The sequence below is a fragment of the Chrysochloris asiatica genome, unplaced genomic scaffold (assembly GCF_000296735.1).
Source record: "Chrysochloris asiatica unplaced genomic scaffold, ChrAsi1.0 scaffold00047, whole genome shotgun sequence".
Lineage (NCBI taxonomy): Eukaryota > Metazoa > Chordata > Mammalia > Afrosoricida > Chrysochloridae > Chrysochloris > Chrysochloris asiatica.
This window is the reverse complement of record NW_006408565.1, coordinates 8,371,390-8,393,444: the sequence shown is the minus strand read 5'-3', so window position 1 is coordinate 8,393,444 and position 22,055 is coordinate 8,371,390. Positions and strand designations below refer to the sequence as shown.

At 38.3% G+C, this 22,055-nt stretch overlaps 3 pseudogenes; 1 reads left to right on the top strand and 2 right to left on the bottom strand.

The window, feature by feature from the left end:
* LOC102828922 overlaps positions 1-4,202 on the top strand; it is a 17,750-nt pseudogene extending 13,548 nt beyond the window's left edge.
* A 1,721-nt stretch (positions 4,203-5,923) lies between these two features.
* LOC102828531 lies at positions 5,924-8,405 on the bottom strand (annotated as a pseudogene).
* Positions 8,406-19,910: 11,505 nt separating this feature from the next.
* Positions 19,911-22,055, bottom strand: part of LOC102828144 — a 5,220-nt pseudogene continuing 3,075 nt past the window's right edge.

Here is a 22,055-nt window from a genome sequence, read left to right as displayed (position 1 = left end):
TATGTCTCCCCATTGCCTTCTTGCTTGCATGGTTTCTGTTGAGAGATCTGAGCTTAATCTGATTTGCTTGCCTTTGTATGTTACACTTCTCTTTTCTCTAACTGCTTTCAGGGTTCTGTCCTTATCTTTGAATTTGGAGAGCTTGATTATTATATGTCTTGGTTATTGTCTTTTAGGGTCTGTTCTTCCTGGGATTCGTTGAACTTCTTGAATGCTTATCTTTTCACTTTTCAGGATGTTAGGGAAATTTTCTTCCAGAAGCTTTTCAACTATCTCCTCTGTGGACTTGTGTGATTCTTCCTGTTCCAGAATGCCAATAATTCTTAAGTTATTCCTCTTCATGTTGTCCAACACGAATCTTAGGCCTTCTTCAGAATTTTTTTATCCTTTTTTATGCTTGCTCTTCTATCTTAGTAGTGTTGAGAGATTTATCTTTTAACGTATTAATTCTGGCTTTTATCTCTTCAGTTCTATTCCTTTGCTCTTTCAATGTGTTGTCCATTTCTGATATTCTATTATTAATCATTTGGACCTCTTTCTGTAGGTTTTGAATTGTTTCCAATGCTGTATCTATCTAATTTGATTGTTCCTGTAGTGGTTTCCTGACTTCTTCCTTATTTTTCTCAACTCCATTGTATAGTGTTTTGATACATTTTATAATCATTTTTCTAAATTCCTTCTCAGGCATTTCCAAAGCCTGCCCATCTTTCAGTATGGAGTGTAGGTCTACTTCCATCTCATTTGTCTCAGTCATTTTATCTCTTTTCTGGACATGTACTGATATGGTCATTTGTTTGTGGGTTTTGAGCATATTCAGGAGTTATCTGTGGCCTTAATACTTAGATGGGTGTGTATTTTAGTGTTTTTTATTCTTTCTGATTGCCTCCAAGTAGATGTGATCAGAAAATGGGCTTCCCTTTTCACTCTTCTTCCTTTATCTCCACGGTTCTGTCAGGTGTCTGTGACTGTTCTGATCCTTCCCTGTTTGGTCTTTCTCAAGATGGCGGCTCTGGGAGTAGCTAAGCGTCTTCAATTAGAAAGCAATGGATTTCTTGCTTCTGCTACAAATTCCCCTAGCTGTATGCCTTCCAATCTTCTAAATATTCCTTTATATGTGGTTCAGAGTTCTTGAGACTTCTTGGTCTGGTATTCTGTGTTGTTGCTGATGGAGCTCATCACTGCACTTCTACCCAATCCGCCATCTTGTTTTTTTCCTGCATTTTGAACTCTTAAAACAATCACTTGAGAGAGATACTATTATCCTCATTTTATTGGTGAAGAAACTGATGATCACAGAGGAACTTGGTAAAGGTCACAACCATGAAGTCAAACTAGATTTTAACCTACAATGTCTGACTTCAGATGCATCCTCTCAAAACTCAACCTCTGTGTTATATATACGAAATATATTGATAAGTATACAGCTTGCTCTTAAGCTTATTTGGAGAAGGCTTATGTTGATGAGGATGAACAGAAAAGCATGCAAAGGAAGAATAACTTGATGACTTCTGCTGATATTAGTCCTCTGCTCAGTCTGGGGAATTGCATGATTACTATAGAGGAAAGGGTTGTAGGTTGAAACTTGTATTCCTGCTTCATTCTAAGCCTCAAGTACAGCTACTCTGAGGTCTGAATGACAAGATGTGACAAAATAGGAGAAACGGGTCTCTCCCTCCCATTTGACATATAAAATTGACATATAAAATTTCTCTGTCACATGTGGATTTCGAGGAATTGCTCTGTAACCTTGAGGCAGCCATAAGTTGGCAATATCAGTGTTGGTAAGTCCCAACCCAGACCAGGAATCCCTAGGAATCTCATGTATAATGAGACTGGTGAGTGGGACCAAAATGGAAGTGGATGAACATGTTGAACATTCCTTATCTATATCTAGAGTTTTATAAGACACCTCCAAGGATTCTTAGCACATAGTCAGGCAAGACTTAGCAGGTGAAAGCAATGGAATAATTTATTCCTTGAGCCTGGGGAAGTTCAAGTGACAATAACTTACAGTCACAGTTTGTACAGAAAAAGGGTTTGGACAATATTTTCAGACCCTTTAGAGAAATGTTATTTTTAAGTGCTGTTGAACTGGTTCTGACTCATAGCAACCCTGTATAGGGTTTCTGAGGCTTTAAATCTTTGCAGGAGCAGAAAGCCTCATCTTTCTGTTGCGGAGGGCTGATGGGCTTGTGGTTCGCAATCCAGTACTTACCATATGGAGACACCACGCTCCGTTTATGGACATAGATCACTTAAACATAAACATCGAAGGGACTCCAATATATACACTTGAGGAAAGGGACAGAAATAATAATCCAAGAATGAGGATGTAGGAGGAAAAGTTTTCTAAAATTGCATTTGCTAAATCTGGATGACTGTTAAAATCTCCCCAATCAACCCACTTAGAATCTTTGGGGTATAAGTCCAGGAATCGGTATTTTTCCTTTATTCATATATCTCCAGCCCTAGTGTGGTGCTGTGGGCTAATGCGTTAGACTTCAAAGTCGTTTGAACTGCAAGGTTGGTTGTTCAAGCTCACCAGCTGCTCCTTGGAAATCCTATACAGGGTCACTAGGGGTCAGAATCTACTCAACGGCACTTAACAACAACAACAACAGATAAATACGACAATCCTAACTACTACTACAGGCAACTCCATTCACTGAAGCTTAAACCATTTTTGTTGTTGTTAAGTGCCATCAAGTCAGTTCTGACTCTTAGTGACCATGTATAAGGTTTCTAGCAAGCAGTTGGTGGATTTAAACTGCCAACACTGTTCTTTTAACTACTTGTGCTTGAATTTATTCTTCTACTTCTTTACTTTGAAATTGCACTCACATTTCACGTTTTTCTACTTCCAACTAAAGATCATGGGATCTGGCCTCACTTCTCTAATTAGATAGCTAGCTCCTAGAAAGCAGTAAAGAAAATCCAGTCTTGCTTTCAATCATACTGCATAATTAAGTTCTGACTGCATAAAAATGATTTGGAGTCCTGGTGTGGCACTATAGGATAAGCACTGGATTGTTAACCACAAGTAGCCCCTCAACTTTAATTTGTACAAGTAAACTAAGATTTAATGCAATAATTCTTCTTCTAAAAATTTATTCCAGGAAAATCACTAAAACTGCTTGCCCTGTGCAGTATTATTCAGAATTGCAAAAGAAGAAGAAAACGGGGGGAAAAAAAATAATAACCCTGTAGAAAGAATATCCTACATTAATGATTTGCTGTTGTTAAGTACTGTGGAATCGGTTCTGACTCAGTGACCCTGCACAGGGTATCCGAGGCTGTAAATCTTTATGGGAGCAGAATACCTAATCTTTTTCCCATGGAATGGCTGGTAGTTTTGAACTGCCGACCTTGAGGTTAGCAGCCCAATTCATAACCACTACAGCATAGTGGTTACTTAATGATGTTGTTGTGAAGTTGTGAAATGCCATCAAGTCGGTTCCGACCCATAGAGACTCTGCATAGGGTTTCCAAGGAGCAACTGGTGAGCTTGAACCACTGAGCTTATAGTTCAAATGGCTTTGCAGTCTGGCGCATTAACTCACAGCGCCACACCAAGACTCCTACTTAATGATAGGGAGTAACTAACTATAGGTAAAATTCCATGCAGCTATTTAAAGTATTGTAGACCATTTAAATACATAGAAAGATCTTTATATAATACGTAAAATGTTTCTCATTTTACATATTAAATAAATATAAAACATAGAAAAATTCTTATATTCACAATATTATAAAGTCACAAATTTCGGTATGTCTGAAAACATGGTTGGCAGACAATGTGGACCAGAAACTAGTTCCTCCTATTAACTTATCCAAAGTATGTGAAACAGTCTCACCATCCATCCTTCTAAGGAGTAACTGCTATTATCCCTGTTTCACAAAAATTTAGGAAACTGAAGCAGAGCGAGGCAACAAGCTACCAACCCAGTAGAGGAGCCTCTGGATCTCATCAGGCTCCACCTGGAGGAGTGTATTTGTGTGAACATGTGAAATGAATGAGAACTTCAAGGAAGATTACATGCTCCTCATGATCAACATCTAAATATATGGGGACTGTAGCTACTATAGAAATTGATGAAGAAAAACATGAAGAGATACATAAATGTACGAAAAGGAATATGCCAATGCTCTTCGTTCAGGGAGATGGTGTTGTACTAGTTGCCCCTTCACTGAGAGGTGGCTGAAATAAAGAATATGTCCTGTGTGGAAAATAGGAGACTTTGTACAGTCGCCTCTTGAATGTTGAATATATTAAAAAGAGAAGCTTGTATAAATTTTTATATTCATAAATGACCAGGAATTCTTTTACTTCTGAAATGAGTTGATTTGCAAATAACTTGCAGGCTTATGCTAAATGGAACTTTTATTTTTCTACAACCCTTTCAATAAATGTAATTACAAAAATACAGAACTCTTTTAGCAAAAAAAAAAAAGAAGTCTGATATGAACCCAATTTTAAGATGCATCAACAACATGAAAGCATGTGTATATGTTGAAACAAGCTACCTAAAAATGGTTAATGGATTGTGGGTGGAATTATGCATGATATTATTTATTCATTTTAGTTTCTGTACTTATGTGCTTTTTGACTATGATATGTTTTGAACCCTTTAGCCAGAAAATAAATACACAATAAAAGTCTACATGAAAATTGCTCACAGAAAAAAAACCCAAGATCATAAATGCACACAAGAAAAATGCACACATGGAAAAATACATAGAAAAATTCTCACATAAAAGCTAGGGTTAGGATTTGGGTTCAGGTTAGAGTTTGTTACTTTATAATATTGTGAATATGAGAATTTTTCTATGTGCTTAATTTTCTGTGTGGAACTTTTTCCGTGTTGGCATTTTTCTTGTGTATATTTATGACAATGATTTTTTTTCTTCTGTGCACAATTTTTGTGGGGGCTTTTTCATATGGGTGTTTGGTTTTTTTTTTCATAAAGCCTTTTGGACATTGTATTGTGAAAAAAGTTTAAACACATCCAAAAGTAGAAAGACGGATGTAATAAGCTGTTATGTACTCATCACCCAGATTCAACAATTTCTAATACTTTGCCAATCTTGTTTCACCTCTCTATCCTTCACACCTTTTTTCTAGAGTATTTTAAAACAAATATCACATCATTCCATGCTTAAATACTTGAGCATGCATCTCTAACAAAAAAAATTTTAACAAAGATATGCAACCACAGTGTCTTAATATCGTTTATTTTTTTTCAAGTATCACCATGTTTATTGTTAGATACAAGTATATAAAATCAGGGCATGAGCATGACTTGATAAATTAAGTAGACTTAATTTCAATACTATAATAAGAGGGACCAATTAATATTCTCACCATTTGCTTCACACCCACAAAAACCACTTCAAGGGCATTAACCATCTCTCAAAATTGATCAGTTTTGTGCAAGTAAAACATCCATGTTTCTTTTAAAAAGACTTGTGCAGTTGCCGAGGCTCATGGATATTAAAATCTAGCACATAAAGCCAATTATTAGAGGTAGAAATACAGGCAATATACTAATACGGCAACAACCATCAATTACAGTTAAGAATTTTTCTGTAACAACCAAATGGATAATCAAATATTGCAATAACTCAAGTATTACTGCGCAAAGTGCATTTCTACAGTATTCAGTGTTGCTATTCAGTTTTCTAACTTAAAACAGCCTATGATAACGGGCAGCAATGGCGGTCCTTGCAATAGACCACCTCTGCTTGAGAACTTATGATATAATTATTACATGCTGCCAACATACTGTCTAAACATTAAAGATACTCCTAAAATATTTGGTGGTAGACTATGATTAAGACATTACATTACAAAAAAACCTTATGCAGAAGGAAATCCCACTGACATGCTTCTGTTTTAAATATTGTGAATTTCACAGTGGTTAGGTCAACAGTATGTTTTGCACAATTTAAGGCTTTGGCTGGCTCTATAGTCAGCTTCTTCCTCCAATTCTTCTTCAGCAGTTTTTAGCCAGGTTAGCCACTGATTCACCTGGAACAAAGCCTTGCCTTTCCCTGGAAACTCTTGGGTTATACCTCCTTTCGAAACCAAGAAATCTTCTTCTTCAATAATTTCCATATCATAAAAATTAACCAAAAAGTGAAGTAACATGTGTTTTGGGAAGTTGCTTTTGTAGCAGTGCACCTAAAGAGCATACAAAGCACTGACTTGTAGATCAACATGATCAGGAAGGAATTTCTGCATTACTGGCTTGAAAAAAAGAAGCAGTTGTTTTTCCTGCTCTAATTGTTCTTTGGAAGGAGCAGAGGAAGAATCTGTTTCATCACTGGGTGGGTTTACTTGACTAGAAATATACTGTAAGAAGCTAGTCATTCAGATGTTCACAAATCCTTTACCTACATGGAGAGATGTTATCTTTAATCCACTTGTATATGGTTTGTGGGGATGGATCCAACTTTATTTGCTTTAACAGTTCCTTCTCTAGTTTGAGTAGTGGGAATAACAAACTCAGTCCCTTTCCTTCCAAGATCTCCAACATTTTCGGTCTTTATTTTGATCAATTTCTGGAAGCATTTTCTGCATATTGACCTTGCTTTGTTGAAAAAGTTCTATTAACCATTCTCAATCTTGTAATTGAGCTAATTGTTGAAGGCAAAGTAATAAAAGGAAAATGGATGCCACTTTCCAGTGGTTGAGCTAGTTCAGAAGTGCTCACCAGCTCTGAAATGATGGCATGAGCTGCAAACTGTGCTAAATAAGATTTCAGCAAGGGGATGTCAGTCTCCAGTTTGGAACACTGGTCCAATCCATTCAGGAAAGCCTGCATGAAGTTGTCGCTTTAACTATCCCTTCCTGTTGGAGTAAACTGATCAAAGAACTTGCTTTTTCTTTGTCTTCATCACTTCTTTTGGCAGTCCATGGCACTTTCAGTACTCTCTTCCAACACCACAACTCAAAGGCATCAATTCTTCTACGATCTTCCTTATTCACTGTCCAGCTTTCGCATCCATATGAGGTTATTGAAAATACCATGGCTTGGGTCAGGCGCACCTTAGTCCTCAAGCTGACATCTCTGCTCTTCAATACTTTAAAAAGTTCCTGTGCAGCAGATTTGCCCAGTGCAATACGTCGTCTGATCTCTTGACTGCTGCTTCCACGAGTGTTGATAGTTGATCCAAGAAGAATGAAGTCCTTGACAACTTCAATCTTTTCTCCATTATAAGAATGTTGTTTATTGGTCCAGTGGTGAGGATTTTTGTTTTCTTGACATTGAGATGTAATCCATATCGAAGGCTGTGCTCTTTAATCTTCATAAGTAAATGTTTCAAGTCCTCTAAGTCTTTTAGCTTCCATTTATTCTATAATATTTTCCTTCTTTTTTTATGCCCTTGATATCAAATAACACAAGAATCCAGACAATCTGGTTTATAAAGCACAGCTCACTCATATCTGGTTGGTGATCCCCTAGGAGTCTTCCTACCCATCTTACATCATATAGCAGGGTAGTGATATTTAACCCCTAACCCTTGTGGTGCTGTGGGTTAATGCACTGAACTGCAAAGTTGGTTGGAACTGCAAGGTCAGCGGTTCAAGCTCACCAGCCGCTCCTTGGAAACCCTATACAGAGTCATTATGGGTCAGAACCAACTTGATGGCACTTAACAACAATAACCCATAGTACCTTCCACAGAAAACTTCAGATTCAAATGAGAAGAGCTAATTCAAGAGAAGAAGACCCAGAAACGTGACTATTACCCGCTCCACAACCATTTAAACTGTGCTTAGGACTCTTCCTTTTCTGTCTGAGTACTCTAATAATGATGCTAGAACTTCCATCCCCTTTTGGAGTTAATGGCCTTCTCCAGTGGCTCCTCAGAAGGATCCTGGGGGCAGAAGGGCACTGGTGTGGCCAGGGGATAGCAAGCAGGAGTGCTGTTAGCCCCAAAGCTATGGTATTACTATCTCTTTCTCTCTCATCCTATTGCCCAACTTTGGGAGAGCAGGAACTTCATCACCACCTGGTCAAGGCAAGCTGAATACAGGTAAGAGTCAGCGTTAGGCTCACCTTGGCAATTTAAATCCTTAGATTTAAAGGGAGGATAGCAGGGTTCTTGATAATAGCAGCCTTCAGTGTGGCTCTCTCTGTAGTCACACTGCTTACATCTGGAGAAGTGAATCCTATGTGTCTGGTGTGTAGCTGTCATCCTGGAATATTCCTTTTCCATTTCCTTGGGATTCCCTTTGTTTTTCTCCTGCATTAGCTGTCCTTTCTTTTTTATTATGAATTGAGTGAAGGTTTGCAGAGCAAATCAGTTTTCTATTCAAAAATTCATACACATTTTGCTTCATGTTATTGACTGCAATGCAACATCATTTATCCCCCTTCCTACCTGTGTCCCGTTTCCATTCCTCCTTCTTTCTAACCCTTCTGAACTCTATCTTTGGGTAAATGCTGCCATTTTGATCTCAAATTGTTGGTTATCCTACAGAGTGTTTACCTACCTAGTGTATTATTTCTCTTATAGACCTGTCTGGCTGAAAAGTGAGCTCCATCCCAGACGTGAAGGGTGGCTAAGAACCATAGTTTCAGGAATTCTCCAGTCTGTATTCAACTGGTAAGTCTGGTCTTTTTTAAATGACTTTGAGTTCCACATTTTCCTTCTACTGTATCCAAGACCTTCAAATGTGATCCCTTTTAGAGTAGTTGGCAGTGATAGCTGAGTCTTCTATTTCTTGAATCCCATAATTTTCTTTATCTTTATTTTTCTAGTTTTGTTGAAGCACATCTACCAGTAGTTTCTTATTAAATTATGCTTTGTTGTTGTTGTTGTTAAGCGCCATGGAGTTGGTTCTGACTCATAAAGACCCTATGTTGAGTTTCCAAGGAACAGCTGCTGGGTTTGAACTGCTAACCTTGCTGTTAGCAGTCCAGTGCTATCCTACAGCACCTTTTAAAAAGACTTTTCTGTATCTAATTATGACCACTTGTCAGCCCATTTGTTATATTGTGGGGGCTTGCATGTTGCTGAGATTCTGGGAGCAATTCCACCAGTATTTTAAATACCAGGAGTTTCCAGACTTAGACAGATTAGGAAGAAGGAGAGGTGGACTACTTCTGAATGTATGTTGTTTTTGTTGTTGTTGTATGTGTCATGGAATCGGTTCCAACTCATAACGACCCTGTACAGAGTTTCTGAGGCTGTAAATCTTTACAGGGGCAGAAAGCCTCATCTTTCTCCTGTGGAACAGCTGGTAGTTTCGAACTGCTGACCTTGAGTTTCACAGCCCTATTCATAACCACTACACTACCAGAACTCCTTTCTGAATGTACAGCCACTAAAAACTTCATGAAGAGCAACAGAAAATTGTCAGATATAATGTTGGAAGATGAAAACATTATGAATAACACCAGAATATTGTCAGATATAGTGCCGGAAGATGAGTCCCTCAGGTTGGAAATCACTCAAAATGTGACTGGGGCAGTGCTGCTCCCTCAAAGTATAGTTGACCGTGATGACGCATTGGAGTAAAGCTTCCGGACCTTCATTTGCTGATGGGGCAACAACACAAAATGAAGAGGAAAATCTACAAACATCCATTAATAATCAGAACATGGAATGTGTGAAGTATGAATTTAGGAAAATTGGAAGTTATCATAGACATTAATGAGCTGAAATGGACTAGAATTGGACATTTAAAATCGGCAATTATATGGTTTACTATGCCAGGAATGATAAATTGAAGAGCATTCATCATCAAAAAGAACATTTCATGATCTATCTTGAAGCACATTGCTGTCCATGATAGGAAATATCCATACACATAAAAGGAAGACTAGTTAATACCATTATTATTGAAATTTATGCACCAACCACTGGAGCCAGTGATGATGATATTGAAGAATTCTACTAACTTCTTCAGTGCACAATTGATCCTACATGACTTGATCATTACTGGTGATTGGAATGCAAAGGTTGGAAACAAACAGGAAGAATCAGTAGTTGGAAAATATGGCCTTGGTGATAGAAACAATGATGGAAATCACATGATAATAATTTTGCAAGACAAATGACTTCTTCATTGCAAATAGCTTTTTAAAACAACATACTTTCACCATACTTATTCAGTTATTGGAAAGTTGTGCCCCAAAGCTGTATTCTTTCACCATACTTATTCAATGATATGAATGAACCTTACCAGATGGAATACACAGGAATCAAATTGACTATAGCTATGGGAAGAGACAGTGGAAGAGCTCAATATCAACATCCAAAACAAGGCCAGGAGCTGATTGTGGAACAGATCATCAGTTGCTCATAATCACATTCAGGCTGAAATGGAAGAAAATTAAAACAAGTCCATGAGAGCCAAAATATGATCTTGAATATATTTCACCTGAATTTAGAGACCATCTTATGAACAGATTTTTGATACATTAAGCATTAATGACCAAAGACCAGAAAAACTGTGAGATGACTTCAAGAACATCATACAGGAAGAAAGCAAATGGTCATTAAAAAGGCAAGAAAGAAGGAAAAGACCAAAATGGATGTAAAGAGAGACTCTGAAACTTGCTTTCCACCATAGGGATGCTAAAGCAAAAGGAAGAAATAAGGAAATCAAAGAGCTGAGCCAAACATTTCAAAGGTCAGCTCGAGAAGAAACAGTCAAGTATTATAATGAAATGTGCAAAGACCTAGAATTAGAAAACCAAAAGGGAAGAACATGCTCAGCATTTCTCACACTGAAAGAATTGAAGAAAAAATTCAGGTCTTGACTTGAAATATTGAAGTATTCTATGGGCAAAATATTGAATGAAGCAGAAAGCATCAAAAGAAGATGTAAGGTATACATAGAGTCACTGTATCAAAAAGAAATTATTGATGTGCAACCATTTCAATAGATAGCATATGATTGAGAACTGATGATTCTGAAGGAAGAAATCCAAGCTGCTCTGAAGTTACTGTTGAAAAACAAGGCTCCAGAAATCAATGGAATACAAATTGAAATCTTTCAACAAACTGATGCAGCATTGGCGATCCTATTACAAGAAATTTTAAAGAAATTTAAAATACCTGGCCAACCAATTGGAAGGGATTCATATTTGTGTCCATTCCAAAGAGATGTGACCTAAAGGAATGCTGAAATCATCAAAGAGTATCATTAATACCCTATGTAAGTAAAATACAGTACGTACCCAGGGAACTGCCTGAAATTCAAGCTGAGGAGGACAGGGACTAGGGAAATCATTGCTTACATTAGATGGCTCTTGACTGGAAGCAGAGAACACTAAAACAATGTTAATTTGTGCTTTATTGACTATGAAAAGGCTTTGGATCATGACAAGATATAGATAACACTGTGAAGAATAGGTCTTCCAGAACACTTGATTATGCTCATGAGGAGAGACCAAGAGGCAGCCACTTGAACAGAACAAGGGATACTGAATGACTTAAAATACTTAATGATGAAGATCAGAGACTTCAGTATGGATTACACCTCAATATAAAAGAAAACAAAAATTCTCAACACTGGAACAATAAATAGCATCATCATAAATGGAGAAAAGATTGAAGTTGTCAAAGATTTAGTTTTGCTTGGATCTACAATCAACATTTATGGACGCAGCAGTCAAGAAATCAAATGACGTATTGCACTAGGCAAATCTGCTGCAAAAAAACTCTTTAAAGAATTCAAAACCAAAGATATCAGTTTGAAGACTAAGGTACACTTGACCCAAATTGATACTTTCAAGTGTCTTATATGTATTAGAAAGTTGGACAATGAATAAGGAAGACCATAGAAGAATTGATGCATTTGAGTTATGGTGTTGGAGAAGAATATTGAAAGTAGTACCATGGACAGCCAAATGAACAACTACGTCTGTGTTGGAAGAGGAACAGCCAGAATGCTCCTTGGCGGCAAGGATGGTGAGAATTTTTCTCTCATACTTTGAATCACTCCCTGCATAAGGACATAAACTTGGTTAAGTAAAGGGATTGGGAAAAAGAGCAAGACTCTAAAGAGATGGATTGACACTGTGGCAGCAATGATGGGTTCAAATATAACAATAATTGTAAAGATGGCACAGGATAGGGCAGTGTTTTGTTTGGTGGTGTATGGGGTCACTATGAGTCAGAACTAATTCAACAGCACCAAACAACAACAATATCTGCCTGACTTATCATATTTAGCTTTCTGCTCATGAATAAAAGTAGAGGATTAGGGACTGTATGACCGTAGTCTTGGCGGACATCTAAGTCATTTGGTATAACAAAGTACAAAAAAACAATGCTCTACATCCTATTTTGGTGAGTAGTGACTAGGGCATTAAAAACTTATGTGCAGCTATCTAAGATGTAACTATAGACTTTTCCCTGTTTGGAGCAACATAATGAAAATCAAAGACATATGGAAACAATTAGTCCAAAAGACTAATGAACCATGTGAACCACAGTCTCCATTACCCTGAGACTGCAAGGACTAGATGGTACCGGCTATCACTACTAACGGCTCTGATCAGTATCAACAATAGAAGGTCCTGGACAGAGTGTGAGGAAAATATAGAATCAAATTCAAAATCATTGAAAACAAAAAAAAAGACCAGACTTACTGGTCTGATAGAGACTGATGGGATCTTGGAACCTTCAAACCTGGAACTAAACCTACCCTTGGGCATCACCTTTAAGCCAAACAATGAACAATAACATCCATGAGGAACATAGTCTTCAGAACAATCAACTATGTGAGTCCAAAAGGGAAGCATTTGCCCAAAAACAAACCTCAGAAGGCAGGAAGGGGGAAGAACAAAGGATGAATGGAAATAGGGAATCCAGGGAAGAAGTGGAAAGAGTACTGTTACACTGAGGGAAGTGCAACTAATGTCATGAAACAAAATGTGTATAAATTGCTGAATAGAAAACCAATTTGTTCTGTAAAGTTTCACCCAAACCAAAAAAAGAAGGTCTAAAAGCTAATTGGAAGCTCTGTGCATGAAGATGTGAACCATTGATCATAATGGAAATTCACCATAGGAAAACCTGGCAGAACTGTGTATTGGAAGACCTCAATGTCAGTATCTTTAGGTATTTCCTGTTGGATAGGCCTTTTCCCACAAAAGAAGACTCATCTGCCCAAAGGATAAAGGTTAGCTTTTAGCATTCTGGAAACAGAGTGTGGGGGAAAGTCTACTTTTTTTTCCCCTCAGTATGCTGCCTTTACCTGTGCCTGGTGACCTTTAGTACAAAGATTGTCTCTTTAACCCTCTCATAAACCCCCATACTGTTGTGGAGGACTCCTGGTATGGCGCTGTGGGTTAATGTGTGGTACTGCAAAGTTGGTTTGAACTGCAAAGTCGGTGGGGTGGTTCAAGCTCATCAACCTCTCCTTGGAAACCCTGTACAAGGTGGCTATGGGTTGGAACCGACTGGACGGCATTTAACAACAATAACAACTGTTGTGGAGGTGAAGACAATCACTTAGAGGTATAGTGAGAAAAGGGAGCTAGACTTTCACTTCGTCTTTATATCCATTACTCGTTACCTCCACTTCCAGGGATACCAGTGTTACGTTAATTCTAGAACATAACAAAATGCTTCTCCATTTTCTCTAGTTTCTGGCCCAGGATTCAGTGTTTCTAGGTCTGCCTCGCCTATTGTTGTTGTTAACTGCTGATGAGTTAGTCCCGAATTTGTGATGACCTCATGTGCTACAGAATAGAAATGAGCTCCATAGAATTGTCTTGGCACAAAAGTACATCAGTAAGCCTTGTTTTCACCACCCAAGATCCTTGCCTATTACCACTCATTGATCTGCTTCCTACCTGAAAAGTGTTTTTGTGTTTACTGTTCCCCCTTCTCTTCCCTTATGCTTTAAAGTGGGATTTGAGGAGAGGAGCAACAAAATTAGATGCATGAAAAATTACGGCCATCATCTTTAACCATAATTTTTAGTTGTTTATTATGATATCATACTATATTTAACTACTTACAGATAGATAAGTTGCTTGGATTTCTCTGTATCTCAGTATCCTCATTAGCAAAATGGAGGAGATATTAGTATTGGTATATGCATTTTATACCACTGTGAAGGTTAAACACAACACCATATTTAATTTTAAGAAAGACCTTTTGTTTTTTCACATTCTCCCATCTCTGAAATTAGGATGCTTCGCATAAGTTCAAGAATATTGTAAACATTCAGTAAATAGTATCTTAGAGTCAGTGAAGTAGATAATACACACAATTCACTTTGACAAGTATGTGGAATAAGGTATGCAATAAATGCTAGATACAGATTTATTACTATACGTACTAAGCCATTATTATACATACTAAACCCAAGTATTAGAATGAAATGTTCAAATACCTAGAGTTAGAAAAACAAAAAGGAAGAACATGCTCTGCAATTCTCAAGCTGAAAGAACTGAAGAAAATATTCAGGCCTTAATTTGAAATATTGAAGGGCTCTACAGATAAAATATTTAAGCATCAAAAGGAAATGGAAAGAATATGCAGAGTCACTGTACCTAAAACAATTAGTTGATGTTCAACCATTTCAAAAGGTAGTATATGATCAAGAACTGATGGCAACGAAGAAATAAATTTAAGCTTCACTGAAGGCATTGACAAAAAACAAGTCTCCAGAAATGAATGGAGTAACAGTTGAAATATTTAAACAATCTGCAACACTGGAAGCACTTACTCATCTATGCCAAGAAATCTGGAAGACAATGGCATAGCTAACCAACTGGAAGAGATCCATACTTGTGCCTATTCCAAAGAAAGGTGACCAACAGAATGCAGAAATTATCTAACAATATCATTAATATCATATGCAAGTAAAATTTTGCTGAAGATAATTCAGAAATAATTGCAGCAATACATCAGTAGGGAGCTCCCTAAAATTCAAGTCAAATTCAGAAGAGGACATAAAATTGAGGGGTATCATTGCTGATGTCAGATGGATCTTGGCTGAAAGCAAAGAATACCAGAAGGATGTTTAGTTGTGTTTTATTGACTATGCAAAGGCATTCAACTGTGTGGATCATAATTCATTATGTATCACATCGCAAAGAATGGGAATTCCAGAACACAAAATTGTACTCATGTTGAACCTGTACATAGATCAAGAGGCAAACATTAGAACAGAACAAGGGAATAGTTAATGGTTTAAAATCAGGAAAGGTATGAGTAAGGGTTATATCCTTTAACCATACTAATTCAATCTGTATGCTGAACAAATAATCTGAGAAATTAGACTATATGAAGAATAATAGCATGATATCAGGATTAGAGAAAGATTTATTAACAACCTGCAATATGCAGATAATACAACCTTGTCTGCTGATAGTGAGGAGGATTTGAAGTACTTTCTGATGAAGATCAAAGACTATAGCCTTCAGTATAGATTACAAGTCAAAATAAAGAAAACAAAAATCCTCATAACTGGACCAATAAACAGCATAATACAAATGAAAAAAGATGGAAGTTGTCAAGGAATTAATTTTATTTGGATCCACAAATCAGCACTCAAAGCAGCCTTCAAGAAATCAAACACTGTACTACATTAGGAAAATATGCTGTCAAAGACCTCTTTGAAGTGTCAAAGAACAAGAATGTCACTTTGAGGACTAAGGTGCATCTGATCCACGCCATGGTATGTTGAATCACCTTATATGCATGTGAAAGCTGGACAATGATAAGGATGACCAAAGATTGATGCCTTTGAATTATGATGTTGGAATATTGAGTATACCATGCACTCACTGTCAGAAGAATGAACAAACTGCTTTAGAAGAAGTATAACCAGAATGTTCCTTAGAAATGAAGATGTTAGATGGGACATTGCCCTGGAGAAGCACATCATATTTTGTCAAGTAGAGGGTCCGTGAAAAAGAGTGCAGGATGAGGTAGCGTTTTGTTCTGTTGTACACAGGGTTGTTATGAGTTGGAATGGACTCAACAGCACCTGACTACCTAACCACCTATTGGTTAGTTTGTCATACTTTGATGGCTTGCATGTTGCTATACCACCAGTATTTCATATATTAGCAGGATCACTCATAAGTAGAGCTTTCAGTCTAAGACAGACTAGGAAAAAAGACCTGGCAATCTATAGAACATTGTCTGATATTGTACTGGAAAATTAATCCCCTAGGTTGGAAGACACAACAAAGACCCAGTGGTCACAACAATGTACTGGGGCATACCAGTAATCGTGAGAATGGCCAAGAGTGACTACCATTGTTTTGTTCTGTTGTACATGGAGTTGCCATGAGTCAGAACAACTGTATGACAACTAACATCAACAAACCATACTCAGCATTCCGAAGTTTTTTTTATTACACTTAATACAATCTTGTGACTATTTTTCTACATCAGTATAAGTAAATCTTCTTTCTCCCAGTAAAATTCGATGTTCCATAGAATGGATATATCATGCTTTTTAAATCATTCTCCCATTGATGAACCTTCATTGTTAAAATTTTTTTCAAATATTAACATTAGACACATACATCCTTTAAAAAAATTTTTTTAAAGCTTTTATTGTGAATCAAGTGATAGTTCACAGGGCAGATCATCAGTTTTACACTCAATCAATGATATTTTGTTTCATTTCAATGATTACAATACCTTCCATGCAATGATTATAATCCCCTGAATGCACTATTCCCTCTCTCTTTTGTTTTTTGATGCACACAAAACACACAAAAATTATATATTCATTTAAACAACCAAAGGACACATTTTACAAGCCAGACTCCTGCCTGCCAGCACACAGCCTTTCTCATTCCATGGGTCTACAGTCCTCAAATGCTGTATCTCTCCATGCCATCACCTCTGCCTCTGTCTCTAGTGTTGCTGCTTCTCTGGTTAGGGTCCCATGTTCTTCTTTCTTGCTGGCCCTAAGATCCTCTGTTCCTGGAATATAAGATTAACTACTCCACCCTCTTTGTTATGTATCTTTCTACCTTTACAGTTGTGATGATCACAATTAGAGCATGGTAACAATTACTGTTGAATCATAAAAATCCTATCCCTATCTCCTTTCACCAGACCCATCTAGACAAGATGAAAACTATTCAGTGGGGATTCTACCTTAACCCCCCTCACTCTGAAACTAAACTCCCTCTTGAAAACTTCCCTCATGAAAAGTTTTATGCCTTTATAGCCCCCCATTTTAGGTAGCCAATGTCTGAGTTGCCTGTTCCTATCAACTCTGTGTATTGAGGGTATAGGCTTGATCCCTGATGTGAAGAATTCCCACTCTGTTGGAATTTTGAGCAACTATATCCATAAGCAAAAGTCAAGTTCATCAAATTGTAGCAATTTGCACTTGCTTCCCATAACAAACTTCTTTATCTTCTTCAAGTCGAGAACAAAAATCCTCACCACTGGACCAATAAACATTCTTATCAATGGAGAAAAGATTGGAGCTGTCAAGGACTTCTTTCGTCTTAGATCAACTATCAACATTCATGGAAGCAGCAGTCAAGAAATCAAACGACGTATTGCATTAGGCAAATCTGCTGTACAAGACCTTTTCAAGTGTTAAGGAGCAAAGATGTCAGCTTGAGGACTAAGGTGCGCCTGACCCAAGCCATGGTATTTTCAATAACCTCATATGTATGCAAAAGCTGGACAGTGAATAAGGAAGACCATAGAATTGATGAATTTGAGTTATGGTGTTGGAGGGGAATATTGAAAGTGCCATGGGCTGCCAAAAGAACCAACAGATCTGTGTTGGAAGAAGTGCAGCCAGAGTGCTCCTTGGAGGCCAGGATGGCCAAACTTCGTCTCTTACACTTCAGACTGTTGTCAGGAGGGACCAGTCACTGGAGAAGGATGTCACTGGAGATGGAAATCATATTTGGTAAGGAAGAAAAGAGGAAGACCCCAGTGAGATGGATTGACAAAGTGGCAGCATCAGTGGGCTCAAGCGTGGCAACAATTGTGAGGTTGGCCCAGGATCAGGCAATGTTTCAGTCTGTTGTTCATAGGGTCACTATGAGTCCGTACCGATTTGATGGCACCTAACAACAACAGTCGAGTTCTGATCGGCAAGCAATCCAAGCTAGGTCAAATGGGCATTATCTGCAGGTTTGGGCATTCTTGTATGCCTCCCCACTTCAGATCAGCTGGCTACTTCACTCTCAGATCTAGCCCCCAGTGGCTAGGTCAGTGTACATGGGCCCAGGAGTTTCCAAGTCTCCCTAAACTTCAGACCAACCAGCTCTTCCTCTTCTTTCTCTTATCTCAAGGTCAATGGTAGACACATACATCCTTATACACTTATACTAGTATTTCTTGAGATACAAGTGGAAGCACTGTACCCTATTGGTATGGGAAATGACTAGTAGGAATTTCAGAGTGAAAAAGGCATGTGAGTGACTAATCAGGATCCTGACATAGGCAGGCAATATGCAATTATGGAAAGCACATTATATGTGAAGGCAGAAGACCTACATCCAAATCCTGGCTTTTCCACTTACCTTGGGAAATATTGTTTGTTCTTTTATTTATTTGTTCATAAACATTTACTGTATTCTGCCTACTCCATGCAAGGCACAATATTTGAGACTAGGAAGACAGAGAAGAATAAGACATGGTCCATGCCCTCAGAGATTTACAATAATTGGTGAGAAGACAGCCATGTAAACAGATGTCACTTGCAAAATATATGACCTTGAAAGATTGCTCAACTTCTTGAATGTCTGTTCTTCAGGGTTTCCAGGAGATTCAATGAAATTATGTACAGTAAGTTCCCACTCAATAAAAAGAAGCTATCATTATTACTTGAAAAATTTCAACAAATTGATGCAGCACTGGAGGTACTCATCTAAGGCAAGACATTTAGCTACCTGGTCTACGAATTGGAAGAGGTCCATATTTGTGCTCATTACAAAGAAAGGTGACCTAGTAGAATGTGGAAATCATCAAACAATATCATTAATATCATAGGCAAGTAAAATTTTGCTGAAGATAATTTTAAAATGATTGCAGCAGTATGTCAACAGGAAGCTGCCAGACATTCAAGCCAGATTCAGAATAGGATGTGGAATTGGGACTATCATTGCTGATGTCAGATAGATCATGGCTGAAAGCACAGAACACCAGAAAGATGTTTACTTGTGCTTTATTGACTATGCAAAGACATTTGATGGTGTGTTTCATAACAAATTATTGACAACATTGCAAAGAATGATTATCCCCATGGTGTTGTGCTCATGAGGAAATAGTACATAGACCAGGAGACAGTTGTTTGAACAGACAAGGGGTTACTGAATGGTTTAAAATCAGAAAAGGTATTCATCAGGGTTGTATCTTGTCACCATACTTATTCAATCTGTATGCTGAACAAATAATCCAAAAAGCTGTATTATATGAAGAAGAGCATGGCATCAGAATTGATAAAAGAGTCATTAACAACCTGTGATATGCAGATGGTACAACCTTGCTGAAAACAAAGAAGACTTGAAATACTTACTGATAGAAGGTCAAAGACTACAATCTTCAATGTGGATTGTACCTCAATGTAAAGAAAATAAAAATCTTTGCAATTGGACCAATATACAATATTATGTACAAGGAGAAAAGATTGAAATTGTCAGACATCATTTTGCTTGGATCCACAATCAGTGATCATGGAAGCAACAGTCAAGAAATCAACCAACGCATTGCATTAGGCAAATCTATTGCAAAAGACCTTTTTAAAGTGTCAAAGAGCAAAGATGTCAGTTAAAAGACTATGGTGCACTTGACCCAAACCATGGTTTTTTTGGTTTTGTTTGTTTTATTTTGTCTTATTTTTTCTGTAAAATGAAACTTTATTGTTTTCATTGGTCCACAGCTTGGGAGAAGAGGGAATGCAGGGTGGTGGTGATGCTGCCTCTGTGGCTGAAGGGTGAGGTTCATGCAGAAGGTCTAAGAAGGGCAGGGGAATACTGAAGGCCCTCACAGGTTGCTGGGTTCCACAGGCTCCTAGTTGTGTTTGAAAGTGAACCTCTCGAAGAGATATCCACCCAGCCCTGCCTGGAAACCAGCATCCTGTGGAATAGGTTGGTTAGGTGGTCGCCCATCTTTTTGATAATTTTCACCTTCTCATTGAGGAAATGGTTCTCCAGAGTGTCACAAAATTGGGGGTCTGTATGGGTAACACCCACAGTGTGCAGATCCAGAACGGACTGGTTCAGCTTCTTCTTCAGAGGCAGGGCATCTAGGATTCTTCCCCACTCATCTTGGATCAGCTTCTGCATGTCCTGGAAGAGAGCAGGTTGCCAAGCTGGTTTTGTAGTTTCAAAAGACGCTTGGCACCTTTGTACTTTTCCTTCACCAACCTGCAGAAGTGTCCCACTTCTAAAACTACATAATCGTGATCAAAATAGAGCCCAGAGAGAGGTAGGTGTAAGAGGCCCACAGATGCAAATTGACCAGATAGTTGACACCATCTCCGTTTCAGTGGAATAATTCTGTTGGATATGAGCGCTCACAGTTGGTTAAAGATTTGGAGCTAACCATACACACACACACACACACACACACACACACACACACACAGTGTTTAGCTGTCCCAGAAACGGGATGGCCAAGAAAGTGGTCCCGGGGAAGAGACTGTGCCTAACGAGGGTATTAGCGGTGGGGAGTCCCCACATCTGTTCCATCCAAACACTGTTGAGGCACAAGACAGATCCATGGGACTGCTAGACGAACATGAAGCCATGGTATTTTCTATAGCCTCATATACATGTAAAAGTTGGACAATCAATAAAACCATAGAAGAGTAGATGTATTTGAAATATGGTGTTGGCAAAGAATATTGAAAGTACCATGGACTGCCAGAAAAACAAACAAATCTGTGTTGGAAGAAGTACAGCCAGAATGCTCCTTAAAAGTGAAGATGGCAAGACATTATCTTTTGTACTTTGGACATATGATCAAGAGGGGCCAGTCTCTGGAGAAGGACATCATGCTTGGTCAGTGCACAATAGGAAGATCCTGAACATGATGGATTGAAAGTGCCTGTAACAATGAACTCAAACATAGCAAAAACTGTAGCAATAGTGCAGGACTGGCACTGTTTTGTTCTGCTCAAACCCATCAGCTGCTCCTTGGAAACCCTGTACAGGATAGCTATGAGCCTAAAATTACTCCATGGCACTTCACAACAACAACATAAGATAGCTATGAATTGGAACCAACTCAACAGTACCTAACAATAACAACAATAATTTTTATTACAAACATAAATTGTTATAGTTGCTATGAGAGCAGTTCTTTCTCTCTGAACTTTTTGTTGTTGTTGTTAAGTATTGTCAAATTAGTTTCAACTCATAGCGACCCTATATTGGGTTTTTGAAGAGTGGCTGGTGGGTTTGAACTGCCAACCTTGTGGTTAACAGCCCAAGGCTTATTCTATAGCACCACACTAAGACTCCAGTATTATTGTTTTAGTAGCAGTAATAGAATTTTGGATCGTGGCTTTGAGACGGGGTCGACCAACTTAGAGACTCACAAGCGCAGCCTAAAGCGTCTCACTACAACCCAGTCACCCCGGCTGCGCTTCCGCCTCTTGATTGGCATCTGAGGATGGAAGTCCCACCTTTGAGCCAGACTTCAGGGCCCTAGCACAAGGAGATTCCTATTTAACAGCAACCACACGCAACCGCCACTCGTCTGTCTGTTGTGCTGTGGTGGTTTGAATTGCTGTGATTCTGAGGGCTATGCCACCGGTATTTTAAATAATCAGCAGGGTCACCCATGGTGGACAGGTTTCAGATGAGCTTCCAAACAAAGACAGACTAGGAAGAAAGTGACAAACTACTTCTGAAACGCTAGTCACTGAAAACTCTATAAATAGCAGAGAAACACTGTCAGATACAGGACCAGAAGATGGGAAGGCACTCAGAATGCGACTGGGGGGAAAAATGCCTCCTCCAAGTAGAGAAAAGCTCACAGAACCTTCATTTGCTAATGGGCCACAAATCAAAATGAAGAGAAACAGCTGTAAACATCCATTGAAAATCAGAACATGGAATGTACGAAGTATGAATCTGGGA